This window comes from Bombina bombina, chromosome 9 (assembly GCF_027579735.1).
Source record: "Bombina bombina isolate aBomBom1 chromosome 9, aBomBom1.pri, whole genome shotgun sequence".
In the NCBI taxonomy this organism is placed as follows: domain Eukaryota; kingdom Metazoa; phylum Chordata; class Amphibia; order Anura; family Bombinatoridae; genus Bombina; species Bombina bombina.
The window spans coordinates 40,499,146-40,523,273 of NC_069507.1; the positions used below are offsets into that span (position 1 = coordinate 40,499,146).

Genomic DNA, 24,128 nt, shown 5'->3' on the forward strand with positions numbered 1-24,128 from the left:
CAATTCTCCTCTGAGCAAGGAACATGACAACCCCAGACGATTGTTTCAGCCTCTTATGGGCCTTGTGAGTGAGGTGCAGCCACATTCCTCTAAGCACACTGGGCATGAAGTCCACGTCTGGTTTCCCCCATCACCCATAGGAAGACTTTCCCAGGGCCATATTAATTTGCATACAAAGAGAGAAGCGCTCTACCAGGAACGAACAACTGGTATTTGGGGCTGGAGTGACCTTATTTTGCAGAATCAGACTGTTATGCTTCAGGAAAGTTTTCCTCTGTGAAAAGCACACTGGTCTAAAAGAGGCTGCTCCTGGGTGGTAAATCGCCATAGAACTAGCTGATGAGCTGTTGTTCGTTCCTGGTAGAGCGCTTTTCTCTTCGTATGCAGATTAATATGACCCTGGGGAAGTCTCCCTATGGGTGATGGGGGAAACCAGACGTGGACTCCTTGCCCAGTGTGCTTAGAGGAATGTGACTGCACCTCACTGACAAGGCCCATAGGAGGCGAAACAATCATCTGGGGTTGTCATGTTCCTTGCTCAGAGGAGAATTGCCTGGTATTTCGGGGCTAGACTGACCTTACTTGGCAGGATCAGACTGATATGCTTCAGGAAAGTTTTCCTCTGTGAAAAGCACACTGGTCTAAAAGAGGCTGCTCCTGGTAAATCGCCATAGAACTAGCTGATGAGCTGTTGTTCGTTCCTGGTAGAGCGCTTCTCTCTTCGTATGTATGTAAATATTTACATTGTAATAAGCTCTAACAATAAATCATTTTCTGGAATCACTATCACTGGTTAAAAATGGTTATTACGCCAGTTATTATGTTGCCCTAAACTAGTTTAACTGAAAGACTGATAAAGTAAGATTTTCCTGAATCACGCACACTTAGTCAATATTCAATCAAACCCAATGTGACTTGATAAATAAAAAGTGAATTCAGCATGTATACAACATAATAGGAATGATATGGACATAAATAATACAGGAATAGTGGCCAACCTTAGATGCTTTAATATCTAAAATATATGTTTGATAAATACACATTTGGCTATAATTAGCTGTTAAGTACACCTTGATATAGACAAGAAATTAATATAATACATTAATTTCTTTTAAGGGTGAGTATCAACTTGCTACAGAGAAAAATCCATGTTCCCACTTTTATTCATTCAAACATTGAAGCTATGGATGGGCGAATGTTTATAAAAAATCTAAATTTAAAATGAATTTTGATACATTCGTTCGTTCAAATAACATTATATAACATTCTAACATTCTATTTTCGAATTTTCGTTTTCGAATTTTTCAATAAAATTCGAAAATATTTATTTGAATAATAGAATGTTTAGCTATGTATTCATTCAATTTCGAAATGTAATATTCAAATTTGAATGTGACATTCGAATTCGAATGTAAGATTCAAATTCAAAATTGTATTTCTAGTCTACCACTCTGTTCAATAAATGTAATATTCAAATTTGAATGCTACATTGGAATTTGAATGCTACATTCGAATTTGAATGTCACATTCAAATTCGAAATAGTATTTCTAGTCTAATACTGTGTTTTATAAATGTAATATTCGAATTTGAATGTCACATTCGAATTCAAAATAGTACTTCTAGTCTAATACTGTGTTTTATAAATGTAATATTCGAATTCGAATGTGACATTCAAATGTGACATTCGAATTAGAATGTGACATTCGAATTCGAATGTGACATTCGAAAACTGTAAATAACATTCAATAATAGAATTTTTGAGAATATTCGTTCTTATCAACATTCTATTATGTAAATCGAATTTCTACAATAACATTCGTTTTAACTTTCGAATTTGAATATAAACACATTCGCCCATCCCTAATTGAAGCTCTTCTTTAGAATAAATATTAATATTTAAATATAGAATGCTTACAAAAATATTGAAAGCAACATCCAAACATTTAAATGTAACATTTAAAGGGACAGTCTACACCAGAATTTTTATTGTTTTAAAAGATATATAATCCCTTTATTACCCATTCCCCAGTTTTGCACAGCCACCACGGTTATATTAATATACTTTTAACCTCTGTGATTATCTTGTATCTAAGCCTCTGCAAACTGCCCCTTTTTTCAGTTCTTTTGACAGACTTGCAGTCTAGCCAATCAGTGCCTGCTCCCAGATAACTTCACGTGCACGAGCACAGTGTTATCTATATGAAATATGTGAACTAACACCCTCTAGTGGTGAAAAACTGTTAAAATGCAATCGGAAAGAAGTGGGCTTCAAGGTCTAAGAAATTAGCATATGAACCTCCTAGGTTAAGCTTTCAACTAAGAATACCAAGTGAACAAAGCAAAATTGGTGATAAAAGTAAATTGGAAAATTGTTTAAAATTGCATGCTCTATCTGAATCATGAAAGTTTATTTTGGCCTAGACTGTCCCTTTAAATATTACACTTTAATCTTATTTCCCATAGACTTACATTGAAGTCTATGAGAATCACATGCACATATTAATAATTATTAATTTAGATTAAGACCAATTCATATCAGGAGACTCAAAGAATTTTATAATTGCAAAACAGCAAAATATATATATATATTTTTTAACAAGACTAGTAATTTAAAAATGGATATGATGATGAATAGCAAAATTACTTTTTAGTTTAATATGCACAAAAATACCACGATATTTTCAGAAATATTTAACTCAATTTTCACAAGAATAAAAAGATCTAACAAACATATTTATAAATGGATACCTCTAATGAAATATAACATTAAGTTTCACACTAAAGTGTCCCTTTAAGTCATACAAGTAGAATTACGACATAAATAAATAACACCTTGACCTAAGGCGTAAAAACAAATAATTAAATCTCAATTAGACACCTAATTGTATAGTTTATTTTGTCTTGAGCAATATTTTAAGGCTGTACTATATTTCCAAATTAGTTTGTTGCTTCATTTCCTTTGTGTATAAATACAGGAATATTAAAGCAGAAATAAAAAATTATTTATTGAACCTACTTCCCTGAAGCATCTACTACTGCTACTATAACCATGTCTGGAGTCAAGGGACATCAGAAGCAATGCAAGGATCCATGTGACCCCTGCCCAGATCCATGCCCACCCCCACAGAAATGCCCAGACCGTAAGTATCTTATTTCATTTTATCTTTCATTACATCATATAAGACTAGTTTATTTCTATACTACATTATGTTTTATCTGAAATTAATACATATAAATAAACATAATGATTGATACAAATATTATACTGAATAGCTAGGCAACACTATATATATATATATATATATATATATATATATATATATATATATATAATTAATTATACTTCTTTATTGAATTTTGAAACAACACATAAAAAAAGAAAACAAAAAACCCATTAAACAATGATATTGATAATGTATAGTACAAACAAAATTAGTTGACATCAACATGGTACTGCCATAGTCCTAATCCACATAGAATCCTAACTTTGTTTTATGTAACAGGTGATGAATCTACAATCTTCAATTATTCTTTGTCCTATTAATTCTCCATTTTGATACAACCCCCCAAAAAAATCCCATGTCTTTTAATCTTTTATAGAACACCATTCTGAATTTAGTTTACAGTTAGAAATATACTGAGTTTGTTCAAACATCCGAAGTAATTGTTTTTTTTCTTGCTTATTTCAATAATTTTAATAAATAATTATTATTACTAGATTAGAGTGTAGGATTAATTTTTTATTCAAAGCTGTAAGTATTTTTAGCTGTAATAATAAACTTTTCTAGGTGTATTGTATTTTTGGGACTTTTTAAATGTTAACATCCTTTATTGCTGATTTATTTTCATTGTATTTAATTAATTTATTTATTACCTTTAGCTTGCAAACCAGACCCATGCTATAAACCAACTCCCCAGTGCCAAGGTAACTATGTTTTCCATACTTTTTTGTTACATAAATTATATTACTTATATAGAATAACTTTATGCTTGTTAGCAGATTTGGTAAACAATTTAGATTTGATGCTCTGTGCATGATAAGATTGGGATACTAAAAGGGCATAAAAGTCAAACTTTTCATGGTAAAAACGTAGGCATGTAATTTTAATAGACTTTTTAATTTACCTTTATAACCCAATTTTCTTAGTATTATACTATAGAATAGTATATTAGTCAAGTCTTTAATATTTTTAAAATAAATTATTATTCAATTCGCTACAATTATTTTTAAAAAGCCAAACTCCAACCACCATTTGCCTTATTTGGAAGAACCAATCTGGGCTTTAGTCCACAGACAACAAGGGTAGTCATAATCATACAATTATTATAAAGTGAATGGTTTTGTAGTTGTTGTTCAATTTTCAGAGCCAAATTACATGAAAAGGGTACAAAATAAATAAGTAAAAACTATTGTGAAGTTGTTTCATTACACATAAACTAAACATTTTATATAAAAATCTCAAGGTGTTTACTGTCAGATTAAAGGGATATCAAACCCACATTTTTTTATTTCATGATTCTGATAGAGCATGCAATTTTTAGCAACTTTCTATTTACTCTCATTATCAATTTTTCTTTGCTCTCTTGTTATCTCTATTTGAAAAAGCAGGAATGTAAGCTTAGAAGCCGGCCCATTTTTGGTTCTGCACCTGGGTAGCGCTTGCTGATTGGTAGCTTAATATAGTGATATCTGAAGTCTTAAAGTAAGTGCGCATTGGGTTTCGCTTGAGCGCAAACAATTTACTTTTAACTTTTAAATTGCTCGCTAACCCTCGCACCTTAAAAGTTTACTTTGAGCAGTGTTTGTGCATGAACTAAAACAATTTAGCATGCCACTTGTAATCTAAAAATGACAAAATGCATACAGGGTACATGAGTTTAAAATGCATTTTAATTAGCTTCCTTTATGAATTAGTCTATAAATGTTTGAGTTTATTTTCTTTTTTTTTTGTTAAATATCTAAGAATAGGGAATAATTAACTGTTTAACAAAAAGGCACAGACGCTTGGTGATGCAAACATGATGGTTTTAGTCATAGGTGAAGAAAAAAAAAGATTTTTCCAGCAAATAATATCCACAGATTGTTGTATTTATCTTTATTTTATAAGGATCTTGTGTGATGGTTAAAGGGAAAGTAAACACTTTTATAAAATAGCATCAGCCAGGTCTAAAGGTTCTGAAAACAAATTCATATCCTGTTTCCCGCAATTGTTTTTCAGTAACCAAACTACATCAACTACTTGTCTTATTTGGAGGAGCCATTCTGGTCTTTAAGTGACATAATACTCATATGCTAAACCACTTGAAAAAGCTGACACGAAAATATCACATCTCTATTTAAAAAATATATTTTACCTCAGAATTTATTAAGCTCACCAGAGTAAGAGCTTTGTGAACAGTTTTCTTCAGATACTGTCCAGCTGCAAGTTGGAAAAAAAAGCAAAACAAAAAAAACAACAATGTCCAATCAGCAGTGCTGAGGTCATCTTTTCTATGATCTCATGAGATTTCACTGAAATCTCATGGTGTTTCATGGTAAACTTCATTAAACTGAATAGGAAAATAACATGACTGTGTCTGCACATGCAGGATGCACACACTCCTGGGACTAGTATTCTGATTGGCTGCTTAAAGTCTATTTACAGTGGAAATTAGGAAATTTTGAGGTAAAATATATTTCTCTTTTACATAGAGATGTTCAAGTGATATTTTCTAATCAGCTTTTTACAGCTGTGCTGCATCATTTTCAAGGGCTTTAATATTTGGGTATCATGTCCCTTTAAGTCTACAGCTGACAAGGCTAGCCACTGTCATTATGTTATTACAAAGTTTATTGTTTTGCAGTTCTTATTAGTTAACTCCAATTAGTAAAATATATGTAGCAGGGTTAGCCTTGTGAAGTCTGCAGTGAGATTTTTAAATGCTGAGAATTAGAGAATCCACGATTTTTAATGCTAAATTACATGGAATTGATGTTAAATAAATGATGATATATAAGTATAGTTTAAGGATGTTTTACTATGAACAACTAAACATTGTATAGTAATATCTCAAGATTTTTAATGTCCCTTTAAACACATCTGTGGAGTATTACTATTTTGATATTTAAAAGACCATTAAATACAGTTGAATTGCATAATCTACAAGAGCATAATAAAAAGACAATGCAATAACACATATTCTGAATTTCAAATGAGTAGCAGATATTTTTTTACATTTTTCAAAGAGTCTTCCATTTTCCCACCCCCTACATCATGTGATAACCATCAACCAATCCCCCAAAAGTAAATACATATACACTGTGAATTCTTGCAAATGCTCATTAGGAGTAGGAGTACTGCAAGTCAGTTTAAAAGTTGTTTAAAATTGCATGCTCTATCTGAATTATGAAAGTTTAGTTTTGGCTTTAGCATCCTTTTAATTTCCTGTTATTAGATAACTATGGTGACGAGGACTTTATAGATGTCATCTACGTATCATCATGCTTTATATTTTTCTCTCCTTAGATCCATGCAAGCCATCACCTCAGCAGTGTCAGCAGGATAAGAATAAATATTGAGGGAGTTGTGAATATAACAGAAGCTGTCTCTCTCAGTAATCTCAGGACAACCATTAACATCTTAATCTAAAATACCTCTTAACCTATTATTTAACCATATTAATTGGTCATCTCATAAAATGTTTAATGAAAATAATATGAATAAAGAATGCCAACTGCAAATCTATTTATGTGTCCTGTGTTTATTTAATGTCAAACAACCTATGTCTTTTTCCCATATATGATTTAAATGTAAACTGCATGGATGGTATGTGAAATTTGTGTAATAGGGACAGTAAACACAAACACACACATATATCACATATACACACATACACACACACACTCATAAACACAGACATTTATACACATATACACGCACAAACATACATATATATATGTATATACACACATATATATACACACACAAACATACATGTATATACACAAATACACACACATATATATATATCTAAATACACACACATACATATATATATATATATATATATATATATATATATATATATATATACATATACACACACACACACACACACACACATTTAAACACATACATATACATATATATATATACACACATTTATATATACACTGTAGGATGCAGTGTAATAGTTTGACAGAGCTTCAAGCATACCCCAAAAACATTAGCATTTAAGGATGCTTACAGCTTATATAAACCTGTCTCTTTGATTTTATCACCTCAGACCTCTCCCCATGTCTCATTAGTCCCGTTCAGTATATAAGGTCACTAGCCCACCTGTCCTGTATACTACCTTTTTACTAGGTGACCTACATAAGATGGCAACTCACAGGTAGTGTCTACTACTTCCTACGTTTTGTCATTGTATTTTGTATGTTGCCATAACATATTTAACTTTATGTTAGTGTTGTAGAATGTGTTGGCACTCTACAAATAAATAATAATGATAAAAATGTTCAATATACATTATTATATCCCAAATCCATTCCTTAGTGAGGGAAATATTTGAATGGAGGGGCAGGAATGGGATGCTAAACAACAGAAAAAATGGGGTATCAGAGGGGGGCCCTACATAATGATCGCAGGGAGGGGGATGTGGGGGCACCCCGTACACTACAAAATAATTATAATACAAATATAAATAAAAACTGGCTACTGGCAGACAGCTGCCATTACCTAAGATGGCTGCCACTAGTGGGAGGGTGAGGGTTAGAGAGCTGTTTGGGAGGGATTAGGGAGGTGAGAGGGTTGAGGAGGGATCACCACACTTCAGAAAAAAAATAATATAAAAATAATTATAAAAAAAGCACTAAGCTGCATACCAGCAGGCTGTGAGTGTGGATAGGAGGGGAGGGCTGTTTGGAAGGGATTAGGGAGGTGGGAGGGTAATAACTACACTGCTATAATATTACCCATACCAGCTAACTATTTAACCCCTTCACTGCCAGGAGTTTCAGAAGTGTGGTGTGTAACAGCAATTAGCGGCCTTCTAATTACCAAAAAGCAATGACAGAACCATGCATGTCTGCTGTTTCGAACAAAGGTGATCCCAGAGATATTTAATAACCATAATTGTTATGACTGCACAAGCGGTAAGTAAAAAAAAGTTCAGTGAGAAAACCAAAGTGTTTGAAAAAGTTGATGATTTTTTTTTTTATGATCGCATGTAGCGGCAAAATAGTGGCATAAAATATACCAAAATGAGCCTAGAACAATACCTTTGGTTGTCCACTTAAAAAAATTATGGTTTTAATAGGTAACTAGAAAAAAAGACAAGGCTCTACTTCTGTTTAAATGGAGTGATAGCAAAAGTGATAACAATTCTCTGGTATTTTGGGTGCGTTTTTCTTTGAGATTCTCGGTACAGAAGGGTTTTAACTAAATTTAACTAAATGACTTACAGCACAGTACAATGAGACATATAAAACGTATATCTATCTATCTATCTATCTATCTATCTATCTATCTATCTATCTATCTTTCATTTATCTGTCTAATATCTATTACCTATCTAATTATCTATCTATCTATCTATCTATCTATCACCTATCTATCCACACTTTAATGACCTGTACCTTATACCATTTATGCAGAAAATATAAAAATACATGACCCCACATTTTCCCACTATTCGTTCCTTGATCAATAAATACACAACACCTGGTTGGGAGAGAAAAGGCCGCAGCTTATTTATTAAACAAACCAATAAATTAACATCTTTATTTAACTTTTCAACAATATTTACAATCCACCTCAGTGCTTGCTTTTATTTTCTCCTAAGCCCCCACCCCTTCCAGGGCTGGGCGTTCCTCACATTCCTTTGCTTACCCCAACATAACTACCACCATGCTCCATTAGGCGTAAGCCTCAACAGAAACTAGCAAGCACTTCCGCCTGCGCTGCGACATCACCTAGCTCACCATATAGGGAGGGAGGGCGGGACACACCTCCTACCGTGCTGTTCAGAAGGACACCTGTGACCTCACTTCCAGTGCTGGGACTTATCAAAGTTCCCCAACCCCACCCACATGGAATAATCCACTCCTGGGGGGGGGAAGTGGGGTCACAGGTGCCCTCCTTCCATGTTGTCATCCGGGCCTTTACTTGACCCCACATTTTCCCACTATTCGTTCCTTGATCAATAAATACACAACACCTGGTTGGGAGAGAAAAGGCCGCAGCTTATTTATTAAACAAACCAATAAATTAACATCTTTATTTAACTTTTCAACAATATTTACAATCCACCTCAGTGCTTGCTTTTATTTTCTCCTAAGCCCCCACCCCTTCCAGGGCTGGGCGTTCCTCACATTCCTTTGCTTACCCCAACATAACTACCACCATGCTCCATTAGGCGTAAGCCTCAACAGAAACTAGCAAGCACTTCCGCCACAACTCGCTCCCTAGCGAGTACCGCCAACCAAAGCTAAGGCCTTTTCTATCCCCTCCCGAAGATTAAAATTAAATAAATGTAGTCCGACTTCGTTGAGATGCACTCCGTCCTTCAAGTAAAAACATTTCCCCGATTCCCCTTCAAACTCTACATGGCGTAAGCCAACACCCCCCAGCCCCTTTACATACCCAGATACGGTTCTATTGACCTTTCGTCTGGAAGCCTCCAGTTTGTTTGCATCCCACGCCGATCTCCATACTACTCTACTCTCAATCTCGGACCATACTAGGACCATACCCGGAAACAGCTGACACAATCTATCAAAACTTCTTTTTATGTCCTCAATTAATGCCTTCTGTGGCATACATCCCAAATCGTTTCCACCTGAGTGCACCACCAATACCTTCGGGGGGGAGAAAAGCCTGGCATGTTCCACCACCGTGCCTACTACTTGTGACCATTTCATGCCCCTGATCCCAAACCATCTGATGATAAGCCGGTCCCTTCCAAAGCCCAACTGGGTCCCATCCGGCTTCACTGCTGCTGCCTTCCTCGCCCAGTATATGTAGGAATGTCCTACAATCCAACACTTCCCCGGCTCTGTCAAAAAATTAAAACGTTATCAGTTCCCCCCGATTCGGGGCACCAAACCCGGACTCACATACCCCCGGAATCGCTCCGATCTCCATCTCCCGCTCCTCCTAATCACTGAAGCCTCTAACCCCAAATTGGCCGCCTCCGTCGCCGCGCCTATCCTGAAAGAATGAGAACCAAACTCCAGGCCCACAATTCCCATTAATCCCAACACCTTCCGCATTACTGCCACAAACTGAAAACGCGACAATGGCATTCCGTTCGCATGAACCAACATCGGGCCTGCCCCAGAACCGGCCATCTGAAGATATTCCCTCACGGCCCTTACCAGACAACATTCCCCGCCGATTGCCCGCAGCACCACTACCGATCCTCTACCCTCTTGGTCCGTTTTAGACCTCCGAACCCATAACTCGACCATCCCTTCTGTCACCACAACATCCTGCCTACTCATTCCGCTCACGTCCCACCTGTTTTTTCCCACCAGCTCCGACACCCTGAATGCTCCAAAGAAAGCCAGGACGAAAGCGGCCCTGAACAACAGTTCTTCATACTTTGATAAACAAACCCTATTTAGCTCCGCCACCAACCCCTGCAGAATCGCAAAAGTAACTGGCCTCCGACCATCCGACCGGAATCGCTTCTTACACATCCCTCTGACTGCCATCCGAGTCACAAAATTTTTTGTAAGGTCCTCCCTACCCAGCAAACGAAAAAGGAATGCCATTGCTGCCATCCTCTTTCGCACTTCAGAGGGCGATAGCCCTTCCCTCTCCCACGAACCTACCCAGCTCATCCACAACAAGAAATTACTCCTCCTGCATTCCTGATACTGCTCCTCCTGTAGCACCCGCTCCCACAATTTCCACACTCGGGCGTAAGCCCTCCATGTGTTAGGAGCCAAAGCCCTTTTGATTAATCTCAACATTCCTGGCAACCCAGGTACCACAGATCCTCGGGACATGCTACTCCATCCCGTTCCGCTCCCGGGGCCACTTCTCGGAACCTGTCCCACTGAAATCGTGACAAAGCGTCAGCAATAACGTTAAATCGACCCGGGACATGCACTGCTCTGAAAGATATGTTGCATCTCAGGCACTCCAATACAAACACCCTTAGGAGCCGTATCACCGCCGGCGAATTCGCCGTTAAACGGTTGATTGCCCATACCACTCCCTGATTGTCAGAATGGAAACAAACCCTTTTGTTGCCCAGCTGCTCCGGCCAAATCTTTAATGCCACAACCAACGGGAATAATTCCAAGAAAGTCAGGTTCTTAGTCAAACCCCACTCGGTCCACACTTCGGGCCATCTACCCGCACACCACTGGCCGTTCAAATAGGCCCCAAAACCGTGGGCTCCTGCAGCGTCTGTAAATAAACACAACTGGTCGTCTGACCAGCCTATTTCCTGCATGATCACTTGCCCATTGAAATCCTCCAAGAAGGTCCGCCAGACCTTCAAGTCCTCTTTGACCTCCACCGACAACCTGACATGGTGTCTTGGGTCAGAAACTCCGGTTGTCAGCAATGACATACGTCTGCAGAATATTCGGCCAATGGGAATTATCCTGCATGCAAAGTTCAGCTTTCCCAACAACGATTGTATATCCCTGAGGGTAGCTTTCTTTCTCGCCAGCATCCTGCCAATCACCGATTTGAGGTCAGCTACCTTGTCCTCTGGTAACCTGCACTCCATCTTAATGGAATCCAATTGGATTCCCAAAAAACTCAATGACGTTGTGGGGCCCTCGGATTTATCAGCGGCCACCGGGATACCAAATTCCTCGGTCACCTGTCCGAAAGCCCGGACCAGACGGTCACATATCGCCGAGCCAGCCGGCCCAACAAACAGGAAATCGTCCAGATAATGTACCATAGACGAAATCCCCGCCGTCTGTTTCACCACCCACTCAACAAAGGAACTGAACCGCTCAAAATAGGAACATGAAATTGAACATCCCATCGGGAGGCACAAATCAACGAAAAAAGATCCATCCATTTTGCATCCCAAAAGATGGTGACACCTTGGATGGACCGGGAGCAAGCGAAAAGCCGATTCAACATCAGCTTTTGCCATTAAAGCCCCAAGGCCCGCCGTTCTCACTAAGCCCACAGCCTTGTCGAATGATGCATATTTCACCGCCACCAATTCCGGATCGATGCCGTCATTGACCGACAATCCTTTAGGGTAAGACAGGTGGTGGATCATGCGATATTGACCCGGGGCCTTCTTGGGGACAACCCCCAGTGGTGATACCCTGAGGTTCATGAATGGGGGTTCCACAAACGGACCCGCCATTCTACCCAATCGAACCTCCTTTTCAATTTTCTCTCTTAGGACCCCCGGGTATTCCCTGGCTGACTTCAAATTCCCTGGAATACCCTCCATTCGCTCATCTTTATACGGAATCATAAAACCCGAGCTAAAACCCGTAAGTAGCAGCTCAGCATCCTCAGCGCGTCCGCGCTTACTGGCGTAAGCCTCTAACCATGGGGCCATCTTTTCGACCCTCACTGGCGTCCGTGCCCGTTGAACCCACGTCTCCTGACCGGGTCGCTTGTTTCCCTTTCTTGAAGCATTTTGCGAAGGGGTGTACACCCCCACACCCAGAACACTCGTGCTTGTATTTGCATGAGGCCCCGAACTTACACTGCCCATCGTTGAACTGGAAGCATACCCCTTTTCTAAGGGCTGATCCAGTCCCCCCGGAGCTTCCGCTGCCCGACGTTTGCCCGTAACCCCGAAAGGAATGACTACCCCTTAAGGGAGTCATAATCTCTAGCCAAATGCTCATATCTCTGTCGTCCCACCGCATCTCTGGCCGCACCGCCAACCTTTGCCTAAAGCCCTCGTCGTACCGCCACCACGCCATTCCCCCGTATGTCCTATACGCGCTAGAAATCTCGTCGTAATAACAGAACAACGAAGACCCTTGATCCGGGAACTTCTCGCATGTGACACTAGCCAAGATGCCGAATGCACGCGACCAATTACTAAAAGTCTTTGGTAATTTGCGCCAACGTTTTTTGCGCTCCTCCTCCTCCTTTTTCCCTGTTTCCTTCTCATCCTCCTTTACCTCCAGAACGTGCTCCAAAGGTAACAGTGAGAAAATCTCTATATATTCCCGTTTCCCAATCTTGTCCCTCAAATCACTGGTTAAGTGAATCCCTAAAGGGCCAATTGAACAGAGACATGGTCTCCGCATAGCCCCTTCCGGTACCCGGACCACCTCTCCTACACTGCTCGCTGTACTTCCCGTGCTTGCCGCCGGTACCGGCGACCCCGCAACAGCTGGGGTAACTCCTGGCGTTGCCCACGCCGCCGCAACCGAGGTACTCCCACCCGGGTTCTCCAAAGAAGCAATTAAAGCTTTTAAACCTGACACCAGCGTTTCCCTCTCACCAGACGCAGCCCCATTCACACCCGGTGCCCCACCAGCCATCTCACCTGCTGGCTGCTGCACCGTTCCTGCGCGTTCCACTCGTACTGGTCTTGCTTCTGTATGTTCCTCCCGTACCGATCTAGCTTCTGCGCGCTCCTCTCGAACTGGCCTTGCCTCGTCCCTGCGGCCTCGGCCACTGTTATCTTCCTCCCTTCCTCTGCTCACGTCCAGTCTCCTCCGAACCGTTTCTCTCCTGGCAGGGGATCTCCCCCTGCCGTATCTGCCCCGGTCCCGACTTCTATCCAATCTTGCCCAAGTAGGCGAAGCCGATGACCCGCCTCCTCTTGTCCTCCTTCGCGGCGACCTAGATCTCCTGCCTCCTCTTGCAGACGCCGTCCTGGCCGGCTGCATAGCCCCTCGATCTGTTCCACCTCCTGCTACCGGTGCCTGTAATGTAGATATAGACATAACTTCTCTCCCCACAGAAACCCCTCTGCCCCCTACCTCTCCCTCCTGAGAAACTGCTCCCTGCCCTCCCACACTCCGTTGAGGAGACAGTAACTGTAGTATCTGCGCCAAGGCGGACAGATCACCTACCTGACTCGCCGTTCTCGGTCCCGCCGATGTGCCCTCTAAGGGATCATCCTCCTCATCCGCAAAGTCACCACTGGCGTTGAGCTCGAGTGGTGGCTCCGTAAGCCTGTCCTGCTGTGCCGGGATGACTCCTTCAGAGACGTCCAGAGCCTCCTCCCTCAGTTCTCCCCCGGTCCCACCTGCAATGCACAATAAAAAATCAAAACCGTCCACAGCAATAAACACCCCCTCCCGTTCCTATATTTTGCCTTCATATGCCAATTTTTTTTTTTTTTTTTTTTGCTCCCCACCATAGGACCCCCCCCCCCCCTTCCTGTACCCGCCCCGGAGGACCCTACCCGACACCCACTCCTTAGAAAACTTTACAGGCCCCCCCCCTCCTGCTTGGCACACCCTATAGGGGAGGTACCGTTATCCTGCATATGGGACCCCCACTCTAAATGGCCCCCCAATCTATATGCCACCAAAGGGAGGGGAACAGCTATAATAAACGATATACCAGCGGACCTGCCAAGTAAACAGGACCCTAGGCTACATTCTATCTCACTTCCCCCCTTTTTTTTTTTTTTTTTTTTTTTTTTTTGGGGGGCCCAAATGGCACCTCGCCATGCTAACAGAGAAGGGCCTAATAGATACGCCCGCCCCAAGTAGACCGGTACCTGGCCTAACGGGGGGGGGCCGCCTAAATTTACATGGGGGGAATCATAACGATATATTTATATATTTCTTTACTTTAAAGAAAGCGAGAGAAGCAGGGCTATAAGCCCAAACCTACTGCTTGTGAAATGGTTCCGCCAAACTTTATGCCACCCAGGCTGGCAGAAACAACCCAGATACTCCCTCACACTATGCGCGCTCTTTTTTTTTTTTTTTTTTAATTAACCCCTTTCCCTAGCCTTAATAACTGCCAGTTATGCCCCTTGGGTCCCTACCCCGATCCCCAGCAAAAAAATTTTCCTCAACTTTTTTTTTTTTTTTTTTTTTTGCGCACTGCTGAACCCTATGTTCCCTTTTTCCCAGGCCAGTCGGGCGCACTCTGTGAGGAAAACCTCCCCCCCCTCCCCCCAATGGGCGCCACCTGTAAATGCAGCTCCCTCCCCCACCATACACCCGTGTCCTCAAATAACTTTTGCGCCTTTTTTTTTTTTTTTTTTTTGTGTTTCTGCGATAGCTCAGCCACTATGTCCCCATACTTCGATAGCTCAGCCGCTTACCTGACTCCCGACCTCTTCTCCCGGTCCGTCCTGATCTGCCGCGTCCTCTCACTGTTTGGGGCTCCGACCGTTGACGTGCCGTGATGACGTCAGACCTCAGCGCCGCCTGCGACCGGGTCTCCGTTCCCGCTCCGGACCGTAAACTTCCATGGCTCTCCAGACTCGCCTGCTCCAGTGGACCCACCGGCTGACTCCTCTCCCGACCGGATCTTCTCCTGCCGACCTCCGGGCTCAAGCGTTCCGGTGGCCTCGACCTCCTGGCCGGCCGTCTTCCGCTCCCGACTGCTGACTCCAACACCGGACCTGTCGTGGCTACCTCCCCAGCCGTGGACAACTGCTGCCGGATCCAGCCTTCGCCATTCCTCCTTGCCGCCGACAGCAACTCCTGCAACAAGGCCTCCATCTTCAGGTAAGTCAGTGTACACACCTCTTACCGTGCTGTTCAGAAGGACACCTGTGACCTCACTTCCAGTGCTGGGACTTATCAAAGTTCCCCAACCCCACCCACATGGAATAATCCACTCCTGGGGGGGGGAAGTGGGGTCACAGGTGCCCTCCTTCCATGTTCTCATCCGGGCCTTTACTTACTTTAAATTAGAGTGAAATTATTAGATAGTGTTTAATATATTTCCTTAAGCAGAATTTCTTTGAATCTCAAAAGTTTATATATATATATATATATATATATATATATATATATATATTTATTTAAATTTAAAATAGTCACTTTTATAGTTCCATGCATTCACTGATTGTCACTCACTTGCCTGGGTGCTAACAACTAGGTCATATAGAAGAGGCACTCACAGGACTTCAATATTCAACAAATCTTCTATTTATTATTCATAAGCTCCATTAAGTTCAGTCAACGTTTTTCAAGAATAATATTCCATCATCTTATGTGTATTCTCAGCTGGTCCACAGCCGCAGCCGTTGAAAAAAGTCTTTTGTTTAAGACCAAAATGTTGACCAGACTTAAAGGGACACTATACCCAATTTTTTTCTTTCATGATTCAGATAGAACATTCAATTTTAAGCAACTTTCTAATTTACTCCTATTATCAATTTTTCTTCGTTCTCTTGCTATCTTTATTTAAAATGAAGGAATGTGATGCATTGGAGCCGGCCCATTTTTGGTTGAGAACCTGGGTTATGCTTGCTTATTGGTGGGTAAATGTAAGCCTCCAATAAGCAAGCGCTATCCATGGTGCTGAACCTAAAATGGGCTGGCTGCTATGATTTACATTTCTGCTTTTAAAATAAAGGTAGCAAGAGAACAAAGAAAAATTGATAATAGGAGTAAATTAGAAAGTTGCTTAAAATTTCATGCTCTATCTGAATCATGAAAGAAAAAAATTGGGTTTAGTGTCCCTTTAATGTATAATAAATAGAAGGTTTGTTGAATATTCAAGTCCAGTGAGTGTCTCTTCTATATGACCTAGTTGTTAGCACCCAGGCACAGAGGGACATATTACACACAGATGCACCCAGTTGGTTAATCGCCATAGAACATGGAAGAGTTAGTTACAGCATCTGGCCTAATGGTTTAAGTCCAGGACCACATCAATGTTTCTTCCCTCCTTGGCCCTGATCTACAACCACACAATGTGTGCACACACGGGTGCACAGGCATTATATAATTTTTCTAGACACATACAAAGCACGGAAATGGACTGTACTCTCAAACTAGACTGGTTAAACATCCTATGAATGTGCAAAACCCACAGCTCTAAGTGCTAAACAGCACTCACAGACAGCTGCACAGCTTACAGAAACCCTGGCCGTTAACCCCAGACAAGTCTGGGTGCAAAGACCAAAGGGAAAATTACAAAACAGATTAATTAACAAAGCACACAGAGAAAGTCTGGCATTCTCTTGCAAGCACAGCTAAACATAGAAGAGTTAGTTACAGCATCTGGCCAAATGGTTTTATTCCAGGATGACATCAAGGTCTCTTCCAGGGACAGAACTAAAGGGGGTGCAGCGGTCGTGGTCAGGACTGGGCCCGGAAGGTCCCCCTTAAGGGGGGGCCAGCTTCAGAAAAAAAAAAACTTTTTTTTTTCAATAACTTTTTTGAATGATCCCTGACTGTGACTGTGGCTGCCTTTGGTGGTTGGCGCGCACATCGGCGCCTCCTTCGCTCCTGACTGTAGTCAGTCAGTAAGAGAGAGTTAGAGAGTGATTGAGCAGTGCGGGCTCATACCGGAAATGCAAAAGGTGTTTTTTTTATACCCTCTGGGGTTAGGCTACAATGTTACTTACCGAGGACAAGGGGCTACAATAGAGGGAAGTTGAGAATGGTGAGTTTGTAAATGTGGAAAGGATAAAATTATGGTAGATAGTACTAAAATTCCCATAATACCTTGCAACACTGTTGATTTTGAATGAATGCAACTTTATTTTCTTTGTGTCATAAAAAAACAAAATCAAATTGTGTGCAAGTAAATATGTGTTGTGCAGCTGCTCATCCTGCTGTATACTCCCTGTATAATGTAGGTGTCTGCAGAGCTGTACCCAGTGCTGCTCATCCTGCTGTATACTGTAGGTGTCTTCACAGTAGTATACATGTTGCACACTGCGCCTGTGTCTTGTGTCATATACTATACATGTCACACACTGCGCCTGTGTCTTGTGTGATATACTATACATGTCACACACTGCACCTGTGTCTTGTGTCATATACTATACATGTCACACACTGCACCTGTGTCTTGTGTAAAATACTATACATGTCACACACTGCGCCTGTGTCTTGTGTCATATACTATACATGTCACACACTGCGCCTGTGTCTTGTGTCATATACTATACATGTCACACACTGCACCTGTGTCTTGTGTAAAATACTATACATGTCACACACTGCGCCTGTGTCTTGTGTCATATACTATACATGTCACACATTGCGCCTGTGTCTTGTGTCATATACTATACATGTCACACACTGCGCCTGTGTCTTGTGTCATATACTATACATGTCACACACTGCACTTGTGTCTTGTGTAAAATACTATACATGTCATGCACTGCACCTGTGTCTTGTGTCATATACTATACATGTCACACACTGCGCCTGTGTCTTGTGTCATATACTATACATGTCACACACTGCGCCTGTGTCTTGTGTCATATACTATACATGTCACACACTGCGCCTGTGTCTTGTGTCATATACTATACATGTCACACACTGCACTTGTGTCTTGTGTAAAATACTATACATGTCATGCACTGCACCTGTGTCTTGTGTCATATACTATACATGTCACACACTGCACCTGTGTCTTGTGTCATATACTATACATGTCACACACTGTGCCTGTGTCTTGTGTAAAATACTATACATGTCACACACTGCGCCTGTGTCTTGTGTCATATACTATACATGTCACACACTGCGCCTGTGTCTTGTGTCATATACTATACATGTCACACACTGCGCCTGTGTCTTGTGTCATATATTATACATGTCACACACTGCGCCTGTGTCTTGTGTCATATACTATACATGTCACACACTGCACCTGTGTCTTGTGTAAAATACTATACATGTCACGCATTGCACCTGTGTCTTGTGTAAAATACTATACATGTCACGCACTGCACCTGTGTCTTGTGTTATATACTATACATGTCACACACTGCACCTGTGTCTTGTGTCATATACTATACATGTCACACACTGCACCTGTGTCTTGTGTAAAATACTATACATGTCACGCACTGCACCTGTGTCTTGTGTAAAATACTATACATGTCACGCACTGCACCTGTGTCTTGTATCATATACTATACATGTCACACACTGCACCTGTGTCTTGTGTCATATACTATACATGTCACACACTGCACCTGTGTCTTGTGTCATATACTATACGTGTCACGCACTGCACCTGTGTCTTGTGTAATATACTATACATATCACACACTGCGCCTGTGTCTTGTGTCATATACTATACATGTCACACACTGCACCTGTGTCTTGTGTAATATACTATACATATCACACACTGCGCCTGTGTCTTGTGTCATATACTATACATGTCACACACTGCACCTGTGTCTTGTGTAAAATACTATACATGTCACGCACTGCACCTGTGTCTTGTGCAAAATACTATACATGTCACGCACTGCACCTGTGTCTTGTATCATATACTATATATGTCACACACTGCACCTGTGTCTTGTGTCATATACTATACATGTCACACACTACACCTGTGTCTTGTGTCATATACTATACGTGTCACGCACTGCACCTGTGTCTTGTGTAATATACTATACATTTCACACACTGCACATGTGTCTTGTGTCATATACTATACATGTCACACACTGCACCTGTGTCTTGTGTCATATACTATACATGTCACACACTGCGCCTGTGTCTTGTGTCATATACTATACGTGTCACACACTACACCTTTGTCTTGTGTCATATACTATACATGTCACACACTGCACCTGTGTCTTGTGTCATATACTATACATATCACACACTGCACCTGTGTCTTGTGTCATATACTATAACTACAGCTGTGTAAGCCGAAACGCGTAAGCCATCCAGTGCTCCGCCAGCGTGTTTGTGTGCATGTCCATTATTTTGTTGCAGTACTCCATTGGACTGTTTTTACTCGTAATACAATAAAGTAGAGCTGCAACAACTAATCGTCATAATCGATAATAATCGATTATGAAAATAGTTGTCAACGAATCTCATAATCGATTAGTTGGTTTGCAATTAGTTGGTCTGTGCACAACTCTAGCTGCTTCATAACACTGAGCTCCTGCACATGGTATTGTGTTTTATGGTTATGTCCTTAGCCTAAAGGACGTCTACTGACGTATACTTTACACTTTTTCAGGACAGTAAACGTTTACAACTACCCCTGTCTTATGTGCAACCCAGATATAATAGTCATCATTTGGATTGTTTATATTAAATCAGGTGATTTGGAACTATGCTTTGCATGATATAGTGCTGAGCTTGTTATTTACACCTAGCCCCTAGATTGATGGGAGTTATTTAAATTGATGTGCACTATTATCTGTTTGCAGTGCACAATTATTAGCTGATGCTTGCTATTGCTGATTATATGTACTGTATAAATAAATGTGTAAGGCTTTGTCCTGTTATTGATATATAGTCCTTAATGCTTTTGTCTTGTTTTTTTATTGTTTTTGGATATTTTTAATCAATTCTGATAATATGTACCAGATTCAACCTTTATAAGTATATATATATGTTATTTTTAGAGTGGACTAGATATTTTCCCCTAACCTTATAAAAGCTGGTTATTTACCATTGTATATAGATATTTAAGATATTTTTTATGTTAGAATGAAGTCAAGGGTTACTTTATTGAGAGGCCCCTTACCAAGGTAGAAGTTCTACCTCTTTTCGAACAGTTTTTGGCTTTGTTTAATTATAAAACTGTGCTCTGCTGCTTAAAAATTGGACAACAGTTGTGTTAATGTAAAGTTTTAGTCTGAAGTTTATATTTGTAACACTAAGTATCTGGATTCTATTTAAATTATAGGAAACAATTATTGATTCTGTTTTTATCCGATTAGTCGATTAATCGAAAAAATAATCGGCCGATTAATCGATTATGAAAATAATCGTTAGTTGCAGCCCTACAATAAAGAGACTTTTTACTTTCACTCAGTTTGGCAGAAATTTCCTTTTTCTTGATAAACTATATGTGTCACACACTTCTTGGATTCTTGCACCTAGACCCTGTGTTTTCTAGTTATGCCTCTGGTCTCTTCCCTCCAGGATCCCTTTCTACAGCCACACAATGAATGCTTTCCTTCCGAGTACAACTACAGTAGCATGGTTACTTCTCACTATATTATTGTTTTTCTTCCTGTGCCTGCAGCTCTCTTAAAATACTTTATCTTATTTTAACTCATTACAGAAGCAAGTTGGTAAAGCTCTGCATCTTTAAATTGGGTGCGGCCATCTTGGTACGCACATATTCTTGTATCATGTGACAGAAGCAGTGCACTTTCAAGATCAATGTTGCTGGCTTTTTGACATCAGTATCTTGCATTTGGGTAAACTTGCATAATAGAAAGCAGAACACTTACATGTTTGCTTCCCCCCCACAGTTTAAAAGTTACATAACAAATAGAAAAAGCTCTCAGGAATAATATAGACCAATGCAGCCAGTACAAAAATATACAGCTTTTATTGTGAACACTAAACTGAAGTTCATGATATGGCTTGTCAATAACAATATCACTGATCTGGGAATGTGCACTGCTTCTGTCACAGGGTACAAAAAATACTTATATTCCAAGATGGCAGCACCCAGTGCAGGGTCGGCTCCAGAACAAATAAAATGGGGGGGCATTTTTTTTTAACGAGGGGGCACGCATTTACAAAGCATGTATGAGAGTCAAAATAAGAGCAGACTTACATATTCTGCAGGAAAGTGTAGCTTCTGGCTGGCTTATCCCCCACTATTAACATTTGGAGAATATGTGCTAAATCACTAGGTAAAAGAATGAAGTCTAAATCCTATGCAGTGCACTAAAACAGAGCCATTAAACTTGAGACCCCCAGTGCAATAGCTCCTGAAAAACAATTCACCTCTTAATCACCATGATCCAAAACCCTTAAACTCATTCTCAATCATGTCCCCTAAACAGCCATGCACCCCAAACCCCCCAATGCAATTAACCCCTTTGTTTGCAATAGCAGTGAGGATACTAGGTTTTCAGGTACTGGTAATTTTGTAGATTAGATTTAGCTATACCTGTTTCGCAATAACTAACGGATATCAGGCTACTTACTACAACCTATGTACTGTGAACCTATAAGAATATGATTGTATCATATAAATATAAGTCTATTAATGGCTACCGGCTTCTATCAACGCATTAAAAGTGCACTGTGATTTTAGGCCAGGTCTAATATCACAGTGCACTTTTGAGGCGTTGATAGAAGGCGGTAGCCATTTATAGACTTATATTTATATGATAAAATCATATTCTTATCATGGTCTATTGTTTAAGAAAATCAGTAACTCACGATAGTTAGGTAAAATGAATAGGGTTAAAGACAAGTCCAAAAAGTCTCTAATTAACTTCCATATCCAAATAAGAGGTTAAGACACAGAGCTCCTTGCAGATGCGTGATGCGACCTCACAGTTCGGCAGCTAACTCTGCCCGCAGCATGCAGAATTACATAACAATTCATTATTTTATTTATTATTTTTAAAGCGTATGATCATATCAATATTTTTTGAGGGGGCACAGCATTCCATTTGGGTGGGCATTGCCCCCAATGTCCCCCCCCTTGGAGCCGACCCTGACCCAGTGTGAAGATGATGAGATTCACTAACCAGCACTTTTGAAAGTTAAAATAAGAGAATAGTTTGAAGAGAGCTGCAGGCAGAGGAGGTAAAATTATAGCAAGGTAAGTAGTAACCAACTATTCTACTGTAGTTATACCCAGCAGTTTAATATCCCTTTAACATAAAAAACAATTTCAGGTAATACTTTCTGGTAACACCAGGTAACATCACCTATAATGGTGTTGGTGGGAGACATAATGGAGGTTCAGCTTGTTGCATGAAGAGGAACAATAACCAGAGTTTATATGTGAGCACGGGAAGCATTAAATAAAGATACTCGAGGGATAAATGCATTTACATTTCTGCTATCGTGAGTGCATATAGTGATACGGATAAAAGATGATTATTTGATGCAACTTCTCTATTTTCTTTTATTTTCCTTTCTTGTGCTTCTTCTTTAGTAATATTTAATAATGATGGCATTGTCTTTAGCTATAACCATTATTATTTGAACATACTGGATGTAATTAAGGCATATGAATGTTTCACAATTTATTGCTGGAAAAGATAATATAATTTTGTAGGCTATAGGAGTGGTTGAGAAAATAATTAACACAATGGAAATATCAAATGAGTTCAGCAAAACATCATCACTTAGATTACGAGTTTTGCAGTACAGCTATACCACTGAAAAATTGGCCATTGCATGTGGAATGGCCAGGAACGCATATTACAAATCGCGGCGGTATAGTATAGGATGTAACGCAAGCATTTTAGCCTTAACGCAACATCCATTTCGCACTCAAAAAAATGACGTTTGAGTGCAGGATTTTCATAGTGCCGGTATTACAGGTTGTGCGGTCCGGCTAAAATGCTTGCGTTATGCTCTATACCGACACGATCCATACCGCCATCTGAGATCAGTAGTTATGGATTTTGTGTAACAAAAATGTTTCACAAAACTTATAACTAAAATGTTACAAAGTATAGTAACATCCATAAAAAAACCTATTAACCCCTAAACCACCGCCCTCCTGCATCGCAAACACTATTTATAACTTATTAACCCCTAATCTGCCGCCCACCCACATTGCGACTATTAAATAAATGTATTAACCCCTAATTTGCCGCCCACCCACATCACCAACACTATTTTAATATATTAACCCCTAAGCTGCCGCTCCCTGACATCGCGCCACTATAATAAAGTTATTAACCCCTAAACCGCCGCTCCCCGACATCGCAGTCTCTAAATAAACCTATAAACCCCTAAACCTCCAGTCTCCCACATCGCCACCACTAAATAAACCTATTAACCCCTAAACCTCAGACCCCCTACATCGCAAAACACTAAATTAAACTATTAATCCCTAAACCTAACACCCCCTAACTTTAAATTAAAATTACAATATAACTATATTTAAATAAATAAAAACTTATCTGTGAAATAAAAATAAACCTAACATTAAACTATAAATTAACCTAACTTTACTATTCTAATAAAATAAAAAAAACTACCAATTAAAAATCCTAAATTACAAATGTAAAAAAACCTAATCCTACGAAAAAATTAAAAAAATCTAAGATTAAAAAAATA

The 24,128-nt window shown here is 40.1% G+C and overlaps 1 long non-coding RNA gene across 1 annotated transcript; it reads left to right on the plus strand.

Moving 5' to 3' along the window:
• Window positions 1-3,028: 3,028 nt before the first annotated feature.
• LOC128639475 (uncharacterized) lies at window positions 3,029-6,701 on the plus strand. The gene is made up of 3 exons (XR_008399207.1): window positions 3,029-3,141; window positions 3,882-3,926; window positions 6,508-6,701. It is a non-coding gene; the product is annotated as an uncharacterized LOC128639475 (long non-coding RNA).
• The last annotated feature ends 17,427 nt before the right edge of the window (window positions 6,702-24,128 follow it).